At 42.6% G+C, this 21,491-nt stretch overlaps 1 pseudogene; it reads left to right on the forward strand.

The window, feature by feature from the left end:
• The first annotated feature begins 2,184 nt into the window (after nucleotides 1-2,184).
• Nucleotides 2,185-20,228, forward strand: LOC115114320 (aryl hydrocarbon receptor-like; annotated as a pseudogene).
• The last annotated feature ends 1,263 nt before the right edge of the window (nucleotides 20,229-21,491 follow it).

Consider the following 21,491-nt stretch of genomic DNA (forward strand, 5'->3'; position numbering starts at 1 on the left):
GTAGCCACCCTGTCTGTTACTACAGGTTAGTGGGGGTCTATTCAGTAGCCACCCTGTCTGTTACTACAGGTTAGTGGGGTCTATTCAGTAGCCACCCTGTCTGTTACTACAGGTTAGTGGGGTCTATTCAGTAGCCACCCTGTCTGTTGCTACAGGTTAGTGGGGTCTATTCAGTAGCCACCCTGTCTGTTACTACAGGTTAGTGGGGTCTATTCAGTAGCCACCCTGTCTGTTACTACAGGTTAGTGGGGTCTATTCAGTAGCCACCCTGTCTGTTACTACAGGTTAGTGGGGTCTATTCAGTAGCCACCCTGTCTGTTACTACAGGTTAGTGGGGTCTATTCAGTAGCCACCCTGTCTGTTACTACAGGTTAGTGGGGTCTATTCAGTAGCCACCCTGTCTGTTACTACAGGTTAGTGGGTTCTATTCAGTAGCCACCCTGTCTGTTACTACAGGTTAGTGGGGTCTATTCAGTAGCCACCCTGTCTGTTACTACAGGTTAGTGGGGTCTATTCAGTAGCCACCCTGTCTGTTACTACAGTACATTTGATTGCACCAGCCAATACATACCCTAATAAAACACAACAAAGAAAAGAGAAACCGATATTAAAAGCAGCACATATTTTTGTCGTCTCAGAGTAGGAGTGCTGATCTAGGATCAGTTTGTCCTTTTTTAGATCTTAATGAGTAAGCTTACATTAACAGGACGGACCTGATCCCTGATCAGGTCCTGATTATTTACATTGGAAAGTTATTGGTTTAAGTTGAGATGAACTGCAGATGAACCACACCATGCAGGGCCATGTGGCATGTTAGCTTTTCCTGTCCAAATAATTAGAGTTAATCATATACTGTTGCGTGTCTGATCCTTGAACTGTCTGATCTTTGAACGGACTCTACATGGAATTGGGTAGATACAAACACAATGCTTGCTTCCCAAATGGAACCCTATTCCCTGTATAGTGCACTACTTTTGACCAAATGCACCTATTCCTTAAAACATTTTTTAAAATGTTGATTTAATTTTTCAAACAATACAAGACATACCCATACAAACGACAACATCACACAAACATGGACTATAACACACCTGCCGAGACAAACCCACACACCCCCATCTCCAGCGCCGCATCACTCTCCGCCACATGGCCTCAAACTGCACCATTTTGTTTCTCTGAGTCGCCCACACACTTTCAACATTTAGATAATAAAGTATCTGACCTTTCCATTGTGTTAACAACAGAGGATTGGTTGATTTTCCTGCTTTTAAGCATGTTTTTTTCCAGATGAATGGCGAGGATGCAGTGTGAGAACCCATGGGTTATCTCACTGCACCCTCATATGCCATGTCTTGTAATATGCAGACAGACGGATTAAAATACATTTACATTGTTATTCTTCTGACAGCCAACATTCTAACTCCGCCCATAACTTTAGTCTTTAGAACATTCCCAGAAAGCATGGATTATTGAGTCATACTTTTGACCAAATGTATTGCAATACATAGGGAATAGGGTGCCATTTGGGACACAGACAAAACTCTATAGGCCTTTCAGTTCCTTTGACATTTCACATTTGGCTGTTTGCTGTTTATAGCTGTAGGCCTACTTCATATGACCACATGTAGTCTAGATGTGTGTAAACATGTATACTAAACACATATAAAGGCAACCATTTCAAAGATTTGACTGAGTTACAGTTCATATAAGGAAATCAGTCAACTGAAATAAATTCATTAGGCCCTAATCTATGGATTTCACATGACTGGACAGGGGTGGAGCCGTGGGTGGGCCTGGGATCATCCAAGTGGGTGGGACTTACTGCCAAATTCTCTAAAACGACATTGCAGGCAGCTTATGGTAGAGAAATGAACATTCAATGATCTGGCAACAGCTCAAGTGGACATTCCTGCAGTCAGCATGCCAATTACACGCTCCCTCAACTTGATACATCTGTGGTGTTGTGTGACAAAACTGCACCTTTTTAATGTGGACTTTTATTGTCCCCAGCAGAAGGTGCACCTGTGTAATGATGCTGTTTAATCTGTTTCTTGATATGCCACACTTGTCAGGTGGATGGATTATCTTGGCACAGGAGAAATGCTCACTAACAGGGATGATTTTATTTCAGCTCATGAAACATAGGATCATCACATTACATGTTGCGTTTATATTTTTGTTCAGTGTATAACGATATACTAATCAGTTCTATTCCACTCTCCTCTCAGGTGTTGAATGGCTTTGTTCTGGTCGTCACGGCTGGTGGCACAATCTTCTATGCATCCTCCACCATCCAGGACTACCTGGGCTTTCACCAGGTAAAGGCTATTTTAACCTCTCTAGAACTGGGCTTTCACCAGGTAAAGGCTATTTAACCTCTCTACAACAGGGCTTTCACCAAGTAAAGGCTCTTTTAACCTCTACAACAGGGCTTTCACCAAGTAAAGGCTCTTTTAACCTCTACAACAGGGCTTTCACCAAGTAAAGGCTCTTTTAACCTCTCTACAGCTGGGCTTTCACCAAGTAAAGGCTCTTTTAACCTCTACAACAGGGCTTTCACCAAGCAAAGGCTCTTTTAACCTCTACAACTGGGCTTTCACCAGGTAAAGGCTCTTAACCTCTCTACAACTGGGCTTTCACCAAGTAAAGGCTCTTTTAACCTCTCTACAACTGGGCTTTCACCAAGTAAAGGCTATTTTAACCTCTCTACAACAGGGCTTTCACCAGGTAAAGGGCCTCTTTTTAGCTTTCTATAAATGTAGTCTGGCTGACACCAGCTCTGAGTCTTCCTGAGACTGGAATGGCTGCTTTGATGTGTCAGCACGAAGCATCAATAGTGAAGGATATCCCCATTTCAAATTGAATGAATCATATTTATTTTTTTTTTTACAATAGACCGCCCTTCAGCTTCCAGCCAGCCCTTCAGGGATAAGCAGAAACACACTGTAGCTAGCACAAACCTTCGGAGTTTGATCATCGGGATCTCTCCACGCTCACTCCACATGGACACATGTTGCACTCCTGAGAAAATTGCATGAGAGAAAAGGCAGTTGATAGTTTCGACTGGATGCTGTGTACAGGTTGCTGGCTCGGACTCAGGTTTCAGGTGGTGAAGGACCATAGTGAACGCCATTATTGCCATTACTTCAGCCGGTTAGTGGGGGTGAGATTCACTTTGTTCTCGTCCTAATTATACCTTCTATGCATCTAGATACCATCTGTGGTCACCTTCACCATAACCTCGAGAGAGGACCGACCAGAACAACAGTTTAGTTTAGGGCATATCTGATTCCGGAAATCCAGACAAATTATTCACTGTATGACAAATTATTACTACTACCAATATTCTTATTAATTTTTTTTTTTCACCAGGTAGGCCAGTTGAGAACAAGTTCTCATTTACAACTGCGACCTGTCCAAGATAAAGTAAAGCAGTGCGACAAAAACAACAGTTACACATGGGATAAACAAACGTACAGTCAATAACACAATAGCTAAATCTGTATACAGTGTGTGCAGATGAAGTAGGCAGGTAAGGCAATAAATAGGCCAATAGTGGCGAAGTAATTACAATTTGGCATATTCACATTGGAGTGATATGTGCAGATGAGGAATAAAAATCTATGTGCATTCATGTGAGTCACATGTGCAGTCATGTGAATAAAATCAATTTGCATATTTAACAAAGGGCCCCAGGGGACTGGTAATTCCCCCTTTGGACACATGACTCACATCATGATTCATGCATTTAAAAAAATGACAACACTGCCTGTTAAATACAAATAAAATTATAATTACAACCCTTGATAACTCCACAAGGAAATAATTGTATCCCATAAGGTAATGGTCAAATAGACTAGAGACAGGTGTCCCTCATTCAGGGGCAGCGCTCTCTCTCTCTCTCCTCGTGTTCCGAATCACACACAGGAATGTTGATCAATTATAAACCTCTTTCTAATTCTCTATAGTGTTTACGTAGCCCATTTTAAATCTCAACCAATGTCTCTAGTCTTTCTAATGAGGGTGATCAGGCCTCACCAGAAAGTCAGAACAGAGGTCAGAGGTCAATCAACCCCATTAAGTGAGTGTTTCTTTCCCTGTACCTCAGACATTACTTCAAGATATTTTAATAATTTCAAACATTTTGTGTATCAGGTTTACAATGGGATTTACATTTCTTTATCAAGAGAATTTACATGTGTACAACCAAAACTGTGACGATAGATACTTCATTTGTGTTTCCTTTGTGCATCCTTTCTAACCTGTGAAAAACCCACGAAAACCTAAAATAAAAAGACCCCACACAATAAATCAGTAACACCACTAACAAATATTCAATAACAGATAAAGACAAACAATGGCCAGGCCTTACTTAATATGGGTCTCCTTTAACAGTCGGATTCGGGTACCTTTTATAGCAACTCCCAAGGCGCCTGCCTCAGAATTCATTTCAAAGGAAAAGATACACAATCATTGGTAAACATGTAAACAAAACAAAAACTTGTCCTGGAACAAAGAAAATAAACATGTACTTAGTTTTCACTGTTAGATTTGAATCAGTCCTAAAAATTCTAAATCGTTAATCGAAGTTACTGCATATTAGGCAGGAAGTCTTGATAAAAGTGTGTGTTTACAGAATTCTACTTCAGACACATCAGATGATACAGTGTCCCGTAAAGCTGAATAGGCACCTAAAGTAAAGAATCCTAGAGCCCCTCCCATCTCTTGTCATCTTGGTCTTTTTGACCTGTTGCATACAGTTCTGTCCTGACTGTCCCTGGGACATCAACTAGTCAAAATATGAAACTTGTTGTTTAACAAATCTGATAGGACCTTCAAAGAGTTGAATATATGCTCAATATTTGTTACGAAAAACATTTACTTGAATCTACTTAAATTCTGGACACAGTTCCACGCAATGGAAACATGGATGTCATAAGGTGAACGCACCAATTTGTAAGTCGCTCTGGATAAGAGCGTCTGCTAAATGACTTAAATGTAAATGTAACATATTATTGTTTTAGATGACATTACCTTAAATCATTTGTGCTACCCAAACTATACAACAATAGTAACAATAATTGAACTTATCAAAAATGTGTTTTATTCATACCGCTGTCCCAAATGTCCCCACGGTGTCCCTTACAGCCTGTTTGAGTTCAGTTAATACTGGCTGCTATCTATTGTTCCACAGGAAACGTATCTCTAACCCAAACACCAGATGGTGGCCTCTAATTTAATATCAGTCCCAATGCACAATCCATCTGTTCGTCATGTGACCTTATATTGAAACATTTACTCTTCAAATTACTACAATATTGCATTATTAAAGTGCTATCTGAAAGCCACATATTACCATTCACTTTCTTATTTTCACTAACCTCCATATCTGTTTCCCTCAACTAGGACTTCACACTTATTAATTGTCTTATTTTAAGATGAACTATAGATGGCGCGCTCTATCCATAATAAGTCTCTACCTAGCAAGTTAAACTCAAGTAACCAATTATACTTTCATACATTTGTTACGTTATCAAATCTAGTAACCCATTATACTATTAATTTCTCTATTTTGTACACCACTTACGTACGTCTACGTTTGGGTGTGCAAGTTGTATATAATTATTATTTTTCTCCATTGTTACTATCAAATCTCTAGTAACCCAGTATACTTTTCTTCGCCAATTTCTCCTTTAGACTAGTGTTCTATTCATACATGGGTTTAGATATTTACACTAGTTCTATTTAACAGCATATTCGGGAATAGTACTTTCCCCTTTCATATCTCTCACATACACAGATTCCCTATATAACGTTATAGATCCTAAATGCCTACAATAATACCTTGTGCTATTATCAATGGTTCTCAGACCATGTAGACTATCGTTACACACGAGTAGTGGCTGCAGACACATTTAGACACATCATAGTTATTATGCATATGTAACTTCAACAGTTTCAGTGGTTCTCTGACCACGTAGACACCTTTTATAAATGCCTACAGACAATTGTCACTGAGGCTTCTCTGGCCTCACTCTATCCTTCTCCTAAGACCAGCTTGCCGATACTTCCTATACATGTATAATAACCGTAGATAACGTTATAGATCGAAAACTCAGCTCACAGAACAGGTTGGGGTATCCATTCAGACACGTACTCAGTAATCTCCCATATTACCTCTTTCACACCGGAGCCAGTCCCCTGGCAGCTCTCATTCACTCAGCACTTAATAGTAATAATATCTCTTATTATTCTCAATTTCAAACTCTTATCCAAATTTCATTCAGCTTAATATCCAAATTTCTATTTTCTTATTGTCCAAATTTCAATCACCTTGATATCCATATTTCAATCAGCTTAACACATCCTTTCCACACTTACACAACTCTCACATCCACATTCACTTAGTACTATTTCCAAACGCACTCGGTAATCTCTAAGACTACCTCTATCTTTCTTCAGCCATGTGAATCACTGCCACGGTTCCTCTATAGTCTCTACAGCATCTATAGTCCCTGAGCATCACAGTCCCTATAGCATCCATAGTATTGAAAAACCCTCAGCATCCATACTTATCAATAGTTTATATAGTCATAAATGCTATGGTCTCTATAGACTCGTCTTTCTGCATACATATAGAATAACACACACACTTCCACACATTCACTCAGTACATATTATCCACATTTCAATCAGCTTAATAGCCAAATGTAAATCCTGTTGTTATCCCAATTTCAAATAGCTTAATACTATCCACATTCACTACAATCACACACCTCACATCCACATTCACTTCGTGCTATTAATTAACCAGTGTTACCCTCCATTTTAGTATTACATTTGATTGAATACTGCATTGTTGGGGTTAGGGCTTGCACGAAAGGCATTTCACTGTACTTGTGCATGTGACTTTAAAAATGGAAACATTAGTCTATTTTATAGGGTTAAAACATCTGACTAATGCGTAAGCACTGCTTATTTACTAGTGTCCATATCACTATTTGTGTTACTTAACGGTTTGCGTGTTGATTGCTCTGGTATTTCCTCAACATGAACGAAAGCCAGGACCTAAACAGATACCAAGTCTAATAAGTCCATTTGGGTATCGGAACTAAACCCAGGTTGAATCTAAGGCCCAGTACAGAGCACATTTGTAGAGTACAAGTCAGGACTAAGATCCATCAGATAAGTGATGGGAAGAGGAAGGATGTATTGTCTAGCAACAATAATGTCCATGTTTGCATTGTTTTCTTGTAGTTTACTAGACTTGTATTTTGATGATGGTGGATGTTTTTGCTTCTCAGTCAGACGTCGTCCATCAGAGTGTTTATGACGTCATTCATATGGAGGACCGAGCAGAGTTACAGAGACAGCTCCACTGGGCCCTGAACACCCCTGACACCGGACAGCTGGTCTCAGGTAACCTCCAACCCCCCCTCTCATCCCTCACACTGGACAGCTGGTCTCAGGTAACCTCCAACCCCACTCTTACCCCAGACACTGGACAGCTGGTCTCAGGTAACCTCCAACCCCACCCTCACACTGGACAGCTGGTCTCAGGTAACCTCCAACCCCATCCCTGACACTGGACAGCTGGTCTCAGGTAACCTCCAACCCCACGCTCACCCCTGACACTGGACAGCTGGTCTCAGGTAACCTCCACCCTCACCCCAGACACTGGACAGCTGGCCTCAGGTAACATCCAACCCCACCCTTAATCGGGATCAAATCCCTTTAGCGTGATCGATTCGACAACATCCTCTGAAAAGGCAGAGCGCGAAATTCAAAAATATTTAAGAAATATTTAACTTTCATATATTCACAGCTGCAATACACCAAATTAAAGCTTAACTTCTTGTTAATCTACCCATCGTGTCCGATTTCAAAAAGGCTTTACAGCGAAAGCACACCATATGATTGTTAGGTCAGAGCCTAGTCACAAAAAAACATACAGCCATTTTCCAGCCAAAGAGAGGAGTAAAAAAAAAAGCACAAATAGAGATAAAATTAATCACTAACCTTCATCTTCATCAGATGGCACTCATAGGATTTCATGTTAGACAATACATGTATGTTTTGTTCGATAAAGTTCATATTTATATCCAAAAATCTCAGTTTACATTGACGCGTTATGTTCAGTAATGTTGTGCCTTGAAAACATCAGCCGTATTTGCAGAGAGCCACATCAATTTACAGAATTATTCATCATAAACTTCGATAAAAGATACAAGTGCTATGCACAGAATTAAAGATATACTTCTCCTTAATGCAACCACTGTGTCAGATTTTAAAAAAGCTTTACGGAAAAAGCACACCCTGCAATAATCTGAGTACAGCGCTCAGACACAAAAACAAGCCATACAGATTCCCGCCATGTTGTGGAGTCAGTAAAAGTCAGAAATAGCGTTATAAATATTCACTTACCTTTGATGATCTTCATCAGAATGCACTCCCAGGAATCCAATTTCCACAATAAATGTTTGTTTTGTTGGATAAAGTCCATCATTTATGTCCAAATACCTCCTTTTTGTTAGCTCGTTTAGTTCACAAATCTAAACTCATGAGGCGCGGGCAAGTCCAGGCGAAAGTTCAGACGAAAAGTCCAAAAAGTTATATTACAGTTCGTAGGAAAATGTCAAGTGATGTATAGAATCAATCTTTAGTATGTTTTTAAATCATACATCTTCAATAATGTTTCAACCGGACAATTCCTTTGTCTTTAAAAATGCAATGGAACGCAGGTCGCTCTCACGGCCACGTGCATGACCAGCTCATGGCCTTCTGCCAGACACCTGGTTGAAACGGCTCTTATTCTCTCTCCCTTCACAGTTGAAGCCTGAAACAAGGTTCTAAAGACTGTTGACATCTAGTGGAAGCCTGAGGAAGTGCAATATGACCCGATTTACACTGTATATTAGAAAAGCAATGAGTTGAATAACTACAAACCTCAGATTTCCCACTCCCCGGTTGGATTTTTCTCAGGTTTTCGCCTGCTATATGAGTTCTGTTATACTCACAGACATCATTCAAACAGGTTTAGAAATGTCAGTGTTTTCTATCCAAATCTACTAATTATATGCATATATTAGCTGAGTAGCAGGCAGTTTACTCTGGGCACGCTTTTCATCCGAACGTGAAAATGCTGCCCCCTATCCCAAACAGGTTAACCCTGACACTGGACAGCTGGTCTCAGGTAACCTCCAACCCCACACTCATCCCTGACACTGGACAGCTGGTCTCAGGTAACCTCCAACCCCACCCTCATCCCTGACACTGGACAGCTGGTCTCAGGTAATCTCCAACCCCACCCTCATCCCTGACACTAGACAGCTGGTCTCAGGTAACCTCCAACCCCACCCTCATCCCTGACACTAGACAGCTGGTCTCAGGTAACCTCCAACCCCACCCTCATCCCTGACACTAGACAGCTGGTCTCAGGTAACCTCCAACCCCACCCTCATCCCTGACACTGGACAGCTGGTCTCAGGTAACCTCCAACCCCACCCTCACACTGGACAGCTGGTCTCAGGTAACCTCCAACCCCACCCTCATCCCTGACACTGGGCAGCTGGTCTCAGGTAACCTCCAATCCCACCCTCACACTGGACAGCTGGTCTCAGGTAAAGCTGCATTTTTCACCTGCGCTGGAATGAGTTTTTCACCACACAGACAGCCGACATGCAATTTGTACCAGTACGTCTGTTTCTTATAGACTATCACTCTCCAATCCACACTATCTAACCCATCTTGCCCCAGATCTTATATTAATTGAGCTCCCCCTGCGTTGGCAGGTTCCTTCATTATATATATTAGTCCTAGGGTGTCTGCTACCTAATGTTCTAATATGACATGAAGTCCAGCAGCTCCATGTATGCTGGTGAAGCACAGGGAAACATGGTATCTACTAGGAAGTGAAGAGAGCCACAAAAGGAAATAACCACTTGTGAAAAGTAAACCTCTTTGAATGTACAGTATCTCTGCTGTGTCAGCCAGGATTGTAGGCCTAGATGTTCTAGTCCATCCAACCGGTCTATTGCAGTCAACTGGTCCATCTCCAAGGCTTTCCAAGTAGATCGCCAAACATTTCTGTATAAAGCCCAACCAATAAAGCCTTGCATTCCTATTTTTGTATTACTTTTACAATGTTTGTTTTAGGTGCACTTGATTCAGCTGTCCTGCACGCCGGGTAGTTGAAGTGTTCCCATTTTGTCCCATTTCATGTGTCTGACGGTACAAACTCTACCTACCTGGCAGGTCCGGCCTACCGCTGGCCAATCAGATATCTCAGATCACTGTGTCACAGCTTCCACGAGCCCACAGTGAAGTTGATAGTCGACTACTGTGAGATTTCAAAACTACTGCGAGAAACAAAATCATGACTAGAGAGACTGTCAACAAATACAGTGAAGAGATGCTGTTTTTATGAGAGTTCATGTTTAAGATTTTATTCAGCACTGTCAACACTTTTATAAAGCCATTAAACACCCTCTACCTATCCACTCGGCTTGTGTCTTTCTAAAATAGAGTATTTCACATTCTCTGGTCATACGAGTAACAACGTGGTTTCCATGGGGAGAACCATTTTTTTTGTACGGGTCCTTTGCCCTACTCGTGTTACACTGATCATAGATGACTGGTGGTTTACTATCTTTGATATTATCCAGTCTGTCACTGTATTCTCTCTCCATATCGTAGTGTGGAGCAGTGTTTCACCTTGCATCCTGAGAGGTGTTTTAGCACCTTGGACCAGAAGTGGCACCTGGCTGGGGTGAGCCTGACCTAGGCCCAGCCCTGGATAAGAAACTATTACCTAGCATTCTGTCTTTCCTCAGTAGGAAATGGCTAATGACATGTGGCATAACATTCTGGTTTGTAGTGTGGGGACAAGACTGTTAACAGTCCCCTCCGGGTGAGGTTTGCAGCTCGGGTTGAGGGCTGCTGCTAAGAGTTAGTCTACTATATGAAGATACTATTTTCTCTAGACATCCTGTAATTCACTATTATAGCTATAGTATGCTGTATGTGTAATTTACTATTATAGCTATAGTATGCTGTATGTGTAATTTACTATTATAGCTATAGTATGCTGTATGTGTAATTTACTATTATAGCTATAGTATGCTGTATGTGTAATTTACTATTATAGCTATAGTATGCTGTATGTGTAATTTACTATTATAGCTATAGTATGCTGTATGTGTAATTTTATGACCCCCCCCCCGGCCTTTGAAGATTCAGCCTCGCCAGAGGCGCTCCCACCAGAGAATTCCACCTTCCTGGAACGCAACTTTGTCTGCAGGTTAAGATGTCTCCTGGACAACTCCACTGGCTTCCTAGTAAGTTCGTGGAGGAAATCTCTGCAATTTCTGGAAAATCTAGGGAATTTTAGGGAAGGATTTTTCAACCCTAATCATTTAAAATAATTATTTTAAAAGATTACTTGTGAACAGTGTACTACAGCGCAATGGAAATCAACTCTCATCTCCCGCTGATACTCTTGAGATTGTAATTGCATTATGACAGCCACTGAAGTCACTTTCTTTGAGGATGAGTGGAAGGGGTTAAATATGTGTTGTCCTGAAGTGGGGGAATCAGTGTGAGGCTTCTCCAATTCCCCTTTGAGTTCAGGAAAGGGTGGGGCCAAAGACTGCTTATCCAGACCAGGAAGTTTTCCTACAGATAGCGTTTGCAGTCAAGCTTTGAGAACACAAAAATATTCTCTACTTTTTTGGATTGTTTTTGCATTTCTCTACAGTTTTGTGAATGTCAAGTTATAATCACTGAATAATTAGATTTAGCTGGAATTGGAAATTGTTTTCTTATTACATAAACTCAGTATTGTAGCTTAAATCCAGCAGCACCCCAACATCAATATGTGAAAACGGCGTGTTTCTATGTTCTGTAGTAAAAAAGTGAGGAAGATGTGTTTCCAATGACAACCAATTCATAGACAATTAGGAGGCAATTAGTAGGTAATGCCTCCTCATAATTGGTTAAAATCACATGTGCACCGATGATGTCATTGGAAACACTTTATCTTCCTCCATATTTTTTACTACAGTACATAGAAAGATGCCATTTTCACATATGTTGATGATGAATAGGAAGTTGAACATTTGTGAAATTTCCCTTTAAGTTGCTACCAGTTGCATGGAGAAAAGTGTACTCAATAAAAAGAGCTCCAGCTCATTGATAATCTTGACGCTCCTTCCAACAGTTTAATGGGATCTTATTTAACCAATCTCCCTGTCTGAATCGACCGTCATCAGGGTGGAATAGGGGGCCATTTGGGACACAGCCCTGACTATGTTTAATGGCTATTCCGGGGCGGCAGGGTAGCCTAGTGGTTAGAGTGTTGGACTAGTAACCGGAAGGTTGCAAGTTCAAATCCCCGAGCTGACAAGGTAGAAATCTGTGGTTCTGCCCCTGAACAGGCAGTTAACCCACTGTTCCTAGGCCGTCATTGAAAATAAGAATTTGTTCTTAACTGACTTGCCTAGTTAAATAAAGGTTAAATAAAAAAAATATTCTGCGTTCTCCAGGCCCTGAAAATCCAGGGGCGTCTGAAGTTCCTCCATGGCCAGAGCGAGAGGACAAAGGAGGGCAAGGCCATCCCGCCTCAGCTGGCTCTGTTCGCCCTGGCCTCTCCCTTGCAGCCCCCCACCATCCTGGAGATCCGCACCAAGAACTTAATCTTCAAGACCAAGCACAAGCTGGACTTCACCCCCATTGCCTGTGACGCCAAGTGAGTGACGATAACAGTAGTGGGCCTGTCTAGTGGGGCTTACTGCTGCTAAGCACCTTCAATACATGACCACTTCACTACAATATTTTACATTGAATTCAAAGCTTGCCGTCTGAATGGTAAATCATTTTATTGTTCACCTGCTGGAGTTGTGAACGAGCTGTTGAGCTAAATCTAGTACAATGCATCACGTGTCTTGTGAGATATGTTTTAATTGTATGTAGTCCCTGTCAAATAAACCTAATCATTCAAATCATTTATACATTTTAAGAGGAACCATCAGCGCAATCTCATCATATTTGAGATTATAAACTGGGTGGATCGAGCCCTGAATGCTGATTGGCTGAAAGCCGTGGTATATCAGTATACCACGGGTGTGACGAAACTATTTTTAATGCTCAAATTACATTGGTAACCACTTTATAATAGCAATAAGGCACATTGGGGGTTTGTGGTATATGGCCAATATACCACGGCTAAGGGTTGTATCCAGGCACTCCGCTTTGTGTCGTGCTTAAGAACAGCCCTTAGACGTGGTATATTGTCCATATACCACACCCTCTTGTGCCTTAATGATTAATTATGCTTTTAGATCACGTGTGATCTATTCAGAAGTAGGGAGGAGACATGTTTTCATTGTTCTTCCTGTGTTTTTCCTGTCCTCCTGTACAGAGGGAAGATGGTGCTGGGTTACACTGAGGCTGAGCTGTGCAACCATGGCTCAGGATACCAGTTCATCCATGCTGCTGACATGCTGCACTGTGCTGAGAACCACATGAGGAGTAAGACTGCTCTCCTGCTGCACATAGTCCTATCATGTAGTGTAGTTCATGGAGACTGACAGACCGAGATCAAAAACGTGCGGGTCACATTTCAAACGCACAGTGTACTGCATGTTGAGTTGCACATTCTACATGTTGAGTTGCTCATTCTACATGTTGAGTTGCACATTCTACATGTTGAGTTGCACATTCTACATGTTGAGTTGCACATTCTACATGTTGAGTTGCACATTCTACATGTTGAGTAGTTCATTCTACATGTTGAGTAGTTCATTCAACAGCCAGTGTCCCTGAGGGGACTTTCTGAACAGATTCATTCCTGTAACTTCTAAAAAATGAATGGTGTTTTAAGATATGATAAAACAAGACAACACTTTATTAATCCCTAAAGGCAATTTTGATTGAAATTTGATTTAGACTTTTAGTGACAAGCAGAGGTGTGAACATTTAAACATTCAAACTTTTAAACAAAGTTGGGATCCTTAATGTTATGAAAAATCATTGTTTTTTTTTGCTAAAATCAGTGCAGTTAAAATGTTATTTTCAGTTTTATAGCCTAACTAAACGGTATGCTATAAATGCCTGTGGAAAGTTGTGTAATTTTAAATAAAACCTTAGGCTACTTTGGTGAATTTGCAAAACAAGACATCATTTTTGCCTGCCCCCTCCCCTTCGCGCTGGCTCGCCTGCTCTTTATTAATGATGGGAGTGTGTGTTCAGTCTTCGGTCTGTTGTGTGTAATATATCCTAGCCTATTCATTGGTGATAGGTACGGCTGGGTGATACATATCAGGCAAAAAACAATTATATTGACAATAATTTATGTTTTTGAATAATAAATGTTCATAATTTTCTTTGAGAAGTGTGACCCTAGGGTGGCAACACATACATTCTAAGTGATTTCAATGAGTCTCCATTCTGATTGTTGTATACTGTTCAATTCAACTTCAACCCAAAAATGATTGAACTGTTGAATCATGGAAACAGGAGGATTATTCTAATTCTATAGTTGGAATATAATAGTGGACCATTTGAATTCAGTGTTTGACATGACTACGAATGAAAATGTCAGGGAAGAGTTATTGTGACAGGGTAGGAACTGTTGATAAGTGTTTCTTAGGGGACCCTATAATCTTTGGCTACATTGAATGTTCTCTCTCTCTTAGCTACTTCATGTAGCTAACATATTCTTGCTTTGCGTATTCCTCTGATTTAGACAACATGTTGATTTAGGTCTAAACCATCACTGGTATTATCAGGCTGTATAGCTAATTACGTTTGCTCTGACTCAGTACATTTATTAGCTAGCTAGCGATTAGCATTAGCGGCTAACAGGATTTAGGCCCAACTTGCTAAGAAAAGACAACTAGCTGTTTTCAGATGTAAGAAACACAAATTAATCGTGTAATTGTAGAACGCTAGTAAAATTATAGTAAGAAGCAAGGTGAAAATAGCATCATTTTCATCAACATTGTTGCATGTGCTGCATTGCCCATGCAATGCATGGTGCAGGCCTAGGTCTGTCTGGAAAGCAGCATGGAGAGAGTGGAGAGATGACTCAAGTAGCGAAGTAAACTATAAAAATTGACGTTACACAAGGTGTACCACATTTAACAAACCAAACATTAAAATACCGTTATAGAAGGTAAATTAAAAACCCAAACCGGTCCCTGCATCAATCAATGCCCTTGTATCAAATACGGTACAGCGCCCAGACCTAGTGATAGGCCCTGCTTTGCTGAAGTTACGAAACATTGCAAGCCAAGAAATGGCAAGATACAGCATTCCATTAATGTAAACTCACCCCATTCCGTACAAATGTGCCCAACCGCAACATTCAAACCAGGCTATAAAGAAAACGAATGGGACTGTGTTGACGTCAAAATCAGGGATGTGAACTAAGTTTATATTCAAGCGTTGATCGACATGGTAATGGCTCTATACTATTGGAGAAAAATGGACAGACCCTCCGTTACATCTAGACGTGTCATGTCATAACGTACAGCACTCTTAAAGCTACTATTTCGGTCTTATAGTCTCTCTCCACCAGGTGTAGCACTTCTATCATCCTTTAAAAACAATGGACAGTGACGGGGTAAGGTGGGATACCTAGTCATTTTTTTGCGTCTTCACTGCAAGCGATCACGACTCTCAAAAAACTGTTTACTTCTGAAGATCACTTTAGCACTGCCCTAAAAACTCGATTCAAATTCGACACAAACCTTCAAATAGGTATGTAATGACACATTATATAAACTCTTTATATTTTACATTTTAAAGGTGATAAGTTGATAAAGTAGAAAAAAAGCCATTTTCCCACACGACATCTCTCCTCACTATCACACATTAGTTTCGCTTCCCCACCCTCCATTTTTAAAACGACCCAACGGGGCTCATTGCCTGCTTGAATTATGCAGAAACGGGCAGTGTTTTGGTCATGTTAATTGATTCTGTTGGAAGAGTGAGAAATTGTGCTTTACAGTGGTATTGACATTACAGTTGATCTGGAAGTATTAAGTTTTTTTGGCGCTAAAATAAGGGCAATTGTACGGACCAAGGCGATGTACGAGTTTACGTTACGAGATACAGCTTTTGATTACAGATAGATAGAAATACGCACTAGGCCTGACTGTTTGCCTGGTGGCCGACCTGCCTATAATGTACGCCTCCTCTCTCCCTGGCCCTCGCTAGCTCTCTATGAAAGATGCCAGTGTTTGTGTTCTCTGAAGTTTGGCAACTAATAATTCTCCTCCGTTCCAAAAATACTGAATCTTAGGGGTTGATTCTTAGCGCAATCTAATCTTAACACTGAGAAACAGGAGTCGTTGTGCAAGGAGTCGAGGAATCTATTCTTTTGGATTCGACTCTCCACCACTATTTCATTGTCGTTAACTTTTGAAAAATGGCTGAGAAAGGCAAGCGACAGCAGCGAAGTCCCGTTAAATGAGAAGGAAATGGCAACTTTGCGAAGTGGAATTGAGGTACAGGAATTGTAGTACAGGTGCAATGCTTCACCATCTGAAAATTATGCACCGTGAGACCCAACCCGTTGCTGGCAGCTGCATTGTGAATTCACATTAATTTTCTGTATCTTTTTTTACAGAAACAGCAAGGAGAAAAATTCTGTTTAAATGTCAGCCATTTTGTTTTTGTTTTTACCATATGCCACATCCCTAGTGACTTTTGGGGATGTTTTTAGTTTATTAGTTAAACTGCATGAATGTGTCATATACACATTTCTGCTGTGTAACTTGGTTAATGTGTGTGTTTGTGTGTTTCCATGCCCAGTGATAAAGACCGGAGAGAGTGGGATGACAGTATTCAGGCTGCTGACCAAGCTGACAGGCTGGGTGTGGGTGCAGGCTAACGCCAGACTGGTCTACAAGAACGGACGGCCTGAGTGTGTCATCGCATCCCAAAGAGTCCTCACGTACGTCTCGGCACGCACACACACAACCTCATTCTTTAATGTCATTCCATTGGGGCGGCAAGTAGCCTAGTGGTTAAGAGCGTTGGGCCAGTAACCAAAAGGTTGCTGGTTGGAATCCTCAAGCTTACTAGGTGAAAATACTGTCAATGTGCCCTTGAGCAAAGCACTTAACCCTAATTTCTCATGTAAGTCACTCTGGATAAGAGCGTCTGCTAAATGACTAAAATGTACTTGTTTTTAGTGATGAAGAGGGAGAGGACAACCTAAGGAAGCGGAGCCTCCAGCTGCCTTTCAGTTACACCACTGGGGAGGCTCTTCTCTACAACACCAGCTTCCCCAAGACTCTGGTAACAGGGGACTCCTTAGCAGGCGACACCACCGGCCCTGCAGGAAATATCACCAACAACAACAAGGATGGAACCCTAGACCCTGACTCACTGCTGGGCTCTCTGCTGAAACAGGACAAGTCCATCTACTGCTGCTCCCCTCACACTCAGAACGAGCTCCAACTCCCTCTCCAACTCCAGGAGGAGGTGGCAGGGGTTCCACAGGGGGATTGTGGGGCATCTTCTCCAGCAGTTGGCAGGAGGGCAGCATCCACTCTCTGTCGGAGAGTGTCCTCTTCAAGCAGGAGCCGTTGGGGGTTGGGGGTGGCGGGGGGATCGACGGCTTCTCATCGGAGGACAGGTAACTGATCACTTAATATTTATCTTATGTGTATCTGTGTGGTTGCTACTGTTTATGTAACCTTGACTGCACTACACATTTCCCAATTGTGACTATAAAGATATTGATTTGATTGACAGAGACAGGGATTTGTGGAGCTTCATGATGAACCTGGGCATCAGTAGGGAGGACCTGGAGCTGTTCCAGCAGGATGAGATGTTCCTCGATGTGGATCTGGACACTGGCCGAGACTGCCTCCTTCCTGACCTGACAGACGAGATTCTCTCCTACGTACAGGAGTCTCTGAGGAAGAGGTCGGACTGGGGTCAGACTGTATTCTCTTGCAGAGGGGCTAAGTTAGGGGAACAGGACTATAGCTGCCCTACCACGCTGTTACACCAACCATCTGTGGAACAATCACAAACCCCACATCTACATTCTACTACAGTTCTGTTACACCAACCATCAACCTCACAACCACATTATTCTACAGTGCCTCCGTGTCAGTCACAGATACAGCCACCACAGCTGCCTGTAGTCCATCCCCTATCAGTTCACCACTATCGGCCTCCGCCCCACTACCCACAGCAGCCAATACCGCAGCAGTGTTTACACACACAGCCCCACCCACAGGCAACACAGCAGCAGAAACAGAGCCGTCTAAATGGACAGGTATTGCCAAACCAACAGCAGCAGCAGCTGTGTAACAGACTGAAGCACATGCAGGTGACTGGGACGGGTTCAATAACACAAAGACAGAAAGACATCACCAAGCAGCAGCAGCAGATTCCTCCATTGTTCAATGTGGAGCAGCCAGGGGGGCTCCAGACTCACCACGGCCACCCCCAGCATGGGCACCTCTGCTTGGGGGAAGCTTCCCTGGGCCTCCCCTACAGGAACCAGCTGAACACTTTGTCTGTTAGCCGCTCTTCAGTGATCTCCTATGTACCCACCACGGGCCTCCAGAGCCAGGGGGTGGACGGAGACCTCATGCCCCAGAATTTGGAGGAGTTCCTGGGCAGCCTGGAGTCCAGTGGTCCCCGAGGGACAGAGGATGGTAGGGGAGCCCTCCAGTGGAGTGTGGTGGAGGCCCTGGGTGTGTTCCAGCAGCAGAGGCACCTCCCTGACGGCCTGGCTCAGTCTCAGGCCACCAGCCAGGGCTGCGCTCAGCATGCCTATCCCCTGGCTATGGAGCTCAGCCAGGTCAATAGAGCAGAGTGGCCATTCACCACACAGGTAAGAAAGGTGACACTAACCTGGGTAGTGTTCATTAGGTGTCAAACAGGTAAAGGGGGTCCTACCTGAACTTGTCTAATAAAAATGCTAATAAATACAAAATTGTGCCCCATGGAACAAGATCAAATGTATTTATAAAGTCCTTTACATCAGCAGATGTCACAAAGTGCTTATTCAGAAACCCAGCCTTAAACCACAGACAGCAAGCAATGCAGATGTAGCAGCACAGGGACTAGGGCCCTGAACTAATTCTGTAAAATGTTAGACCTCGCTTTACTTCCTCTAGCTATATGCTCATCATATGAACGTTGAATACCAATGGCACATACTTACCTGCGCATCAGATTTACCAAGGGAATGAGACTTTAGAAACAGAAGGTCATTATCATTTGATCATTGAAAGCCAGTGGGTATTTACACATCAAGGCAATTTAGACCAGAAAAGGGAGGCTTAGCTAAGTCGGCCATTTTCCTCTGTTCCAGTTCCAGAACGGGAGCCTGAAGGAGGCTGGTCCAGCCCCTGGCCCTATACCCAACCCTGGGTCCTCCAGGGGGGCAGACCATGGACATGCAGCAGCGAAGCTGCCAATTCACCAGCCTCCTCCTCCCTCTGCTGAGAGCACGCCCTACCCTGACCTCCCTCTGAGTGGATTTATGTGAGACTGAAGGCCCTCCTCCCTGGAGGCTCCAGAACCAGACATTCCAAGGCCAGCCAGCTGCCCCCGGTCCCTCGGAGGGAGCAGAGCCCTGACTGACGACAGCGCCACACAACAGAGGCTAGAGGGATAAGGATCCTCCTGTCTGGCACCCAGCTGCACATGGCTCCCCTGCGACCACTAAGACTGTCTCCCAAATGGGCCCTTGTCAAAAGTAGTGCACTATATAGGGGATAGGGTACAATGTGGGCTGCTATCTAAAACAGGAACCAGGGCATGTCTGGGAATATGGAGGACTTGGACTGGAGAGGTCCCGTGTGGATCATTTTGTTAGAGCTTGGCACTTGCAACGCCAGGGTTGTGGGTTCGATTCCCATGGGGGACCAGTATGAAAATGTATGCACTCACAACTATAAGTCGCTCTGGATCAGAGCATTTGCTAAAATACTCAAATGTAAAAGTGAGATTCACATCCAGAGAGACTGTCTGAACGTCAGACAGCAGGCAGAGGGACAGTCCGAGACAGAGAGATTGTGACAGACAGACGGAGGGAGACCAGAGAAAGTGGATAATCAATCAAATTTATTTATAAAGCCCTTCTTACTTCAGCTGATGTCACAAAGTGCTGTACAGAAACCCAGCCTAAAACCCCAAACAGCAAGCAATGCAGGTGTAGAAGCACGGTGGCTAGGAAAACTCCCTAGAAAGGCCAGAACCTAGGAAGAAACCTAGAGAGGAACCAGGCTATGAGGGTGGCCAGTCCTCTTCTGGCTGTGCCGGGTGGAATTATAACAGAACATGGGCAAGATGTTCAAATGTTCATAGATGACCAGCAGGGTCAGATAATAATGATCACAGTGGTTGTAGAGGGTGAAACAGGTCAGCACCTCAGGAGTAAATGTCAGTTGGCTTTTCATAGCCGATCATTCAGAGTATCTCTACCGCTCCTGCTGTCTCTAGAGAGTTTAAAACAGAAGGTCTGAGACAGGTAGCACGTCCGGTGAACAGGTCAGGGTTCCATATCAGCCAGAACAGTTGAAACTGGAGCAGCAGCACGACCAGGTGGACTGGGGACAGCAAGGAGTCATCATGCCAGGTAGTGCATAGAAATGTAATGGACTAATGACCTGTTTGAATGTGGACTTGCTTTAAAAAGAAAACTCTTGTCAGCCATTTTGTTTGTCAGAATAACATCCTGTTGGTGCAGTCATGGTTTACTGGTCAGTGTGTCAGCATGCCAGGTCATGAACCTGATGTAATACTGAACAAGCAGTTCTTCCATTGGTCAATGAGTAAGATGAGATGATGCAGAACTCAAATGTTACCAATCCGAAAGAGCCCATATTCATAAAGTATCTCTGAGTAGGTCTGCTGATCTAGGATCAGTGTTTTCTTTTAGATCATAATGAATATGATTATATGGGAAGGGGTGGATCTGATCCCTAACCAGCACTCCTACTCTGAGACACTTTTAAAGCCTTGCTTTTAAATATATATAACCATTGATTGCTTAGAAATAATCACTTGCATTTAAAGGTGCAGTTGAATGAAACAAACCGTAAGCTATTTGAGCTATCCATGAGATGGAGTATCTGTCTACACTGTGCTTGATATTTTTGTACAGAATGCATTGACAATCCTACTAAATCATGAAGTAATATTTTGAGCAATTTGATCGCTTTATGGATCCTGCCTATCTGTTCTTCAGCCCACTCACTTGCATTGCAAGACAGGCAAAGTAATAATGATTTATAGATTAGTTAGTAGTCCAAGACCCAATGACATTTTCTACATCTCAAATAGCACTCTATGCCCTATGTCGTGTACTACTTTTGACCAGGACCCATAGGGCTTTGTCAAAGTAGTGAGCTATATTGTGAGTAGGGTGCCATCTATAGGGAATAGGGTGCCATCTGGGTCTTTGCCATTGAGTTCAAGTAGCAGATCAATGTGTTTGATCTACATATCTAACTTGA

This window comes from Oncorhynchus nerka, unplaced genomic scaffold, assembly GCF_034236695.1.
Source record: "Oncorhynchus nerka isolate Pitt River unplaced genomic scaffold, Oner_Uvic_2.0 unplaced_scaffold_3268, whole genome shotgun sequence".
NCBI lineage: Eukaryota > Metazoa > Chordata > Actinopteri > Salmoniformes > Salmonidae > Oncorhynchus > Oncorhynchus nerka.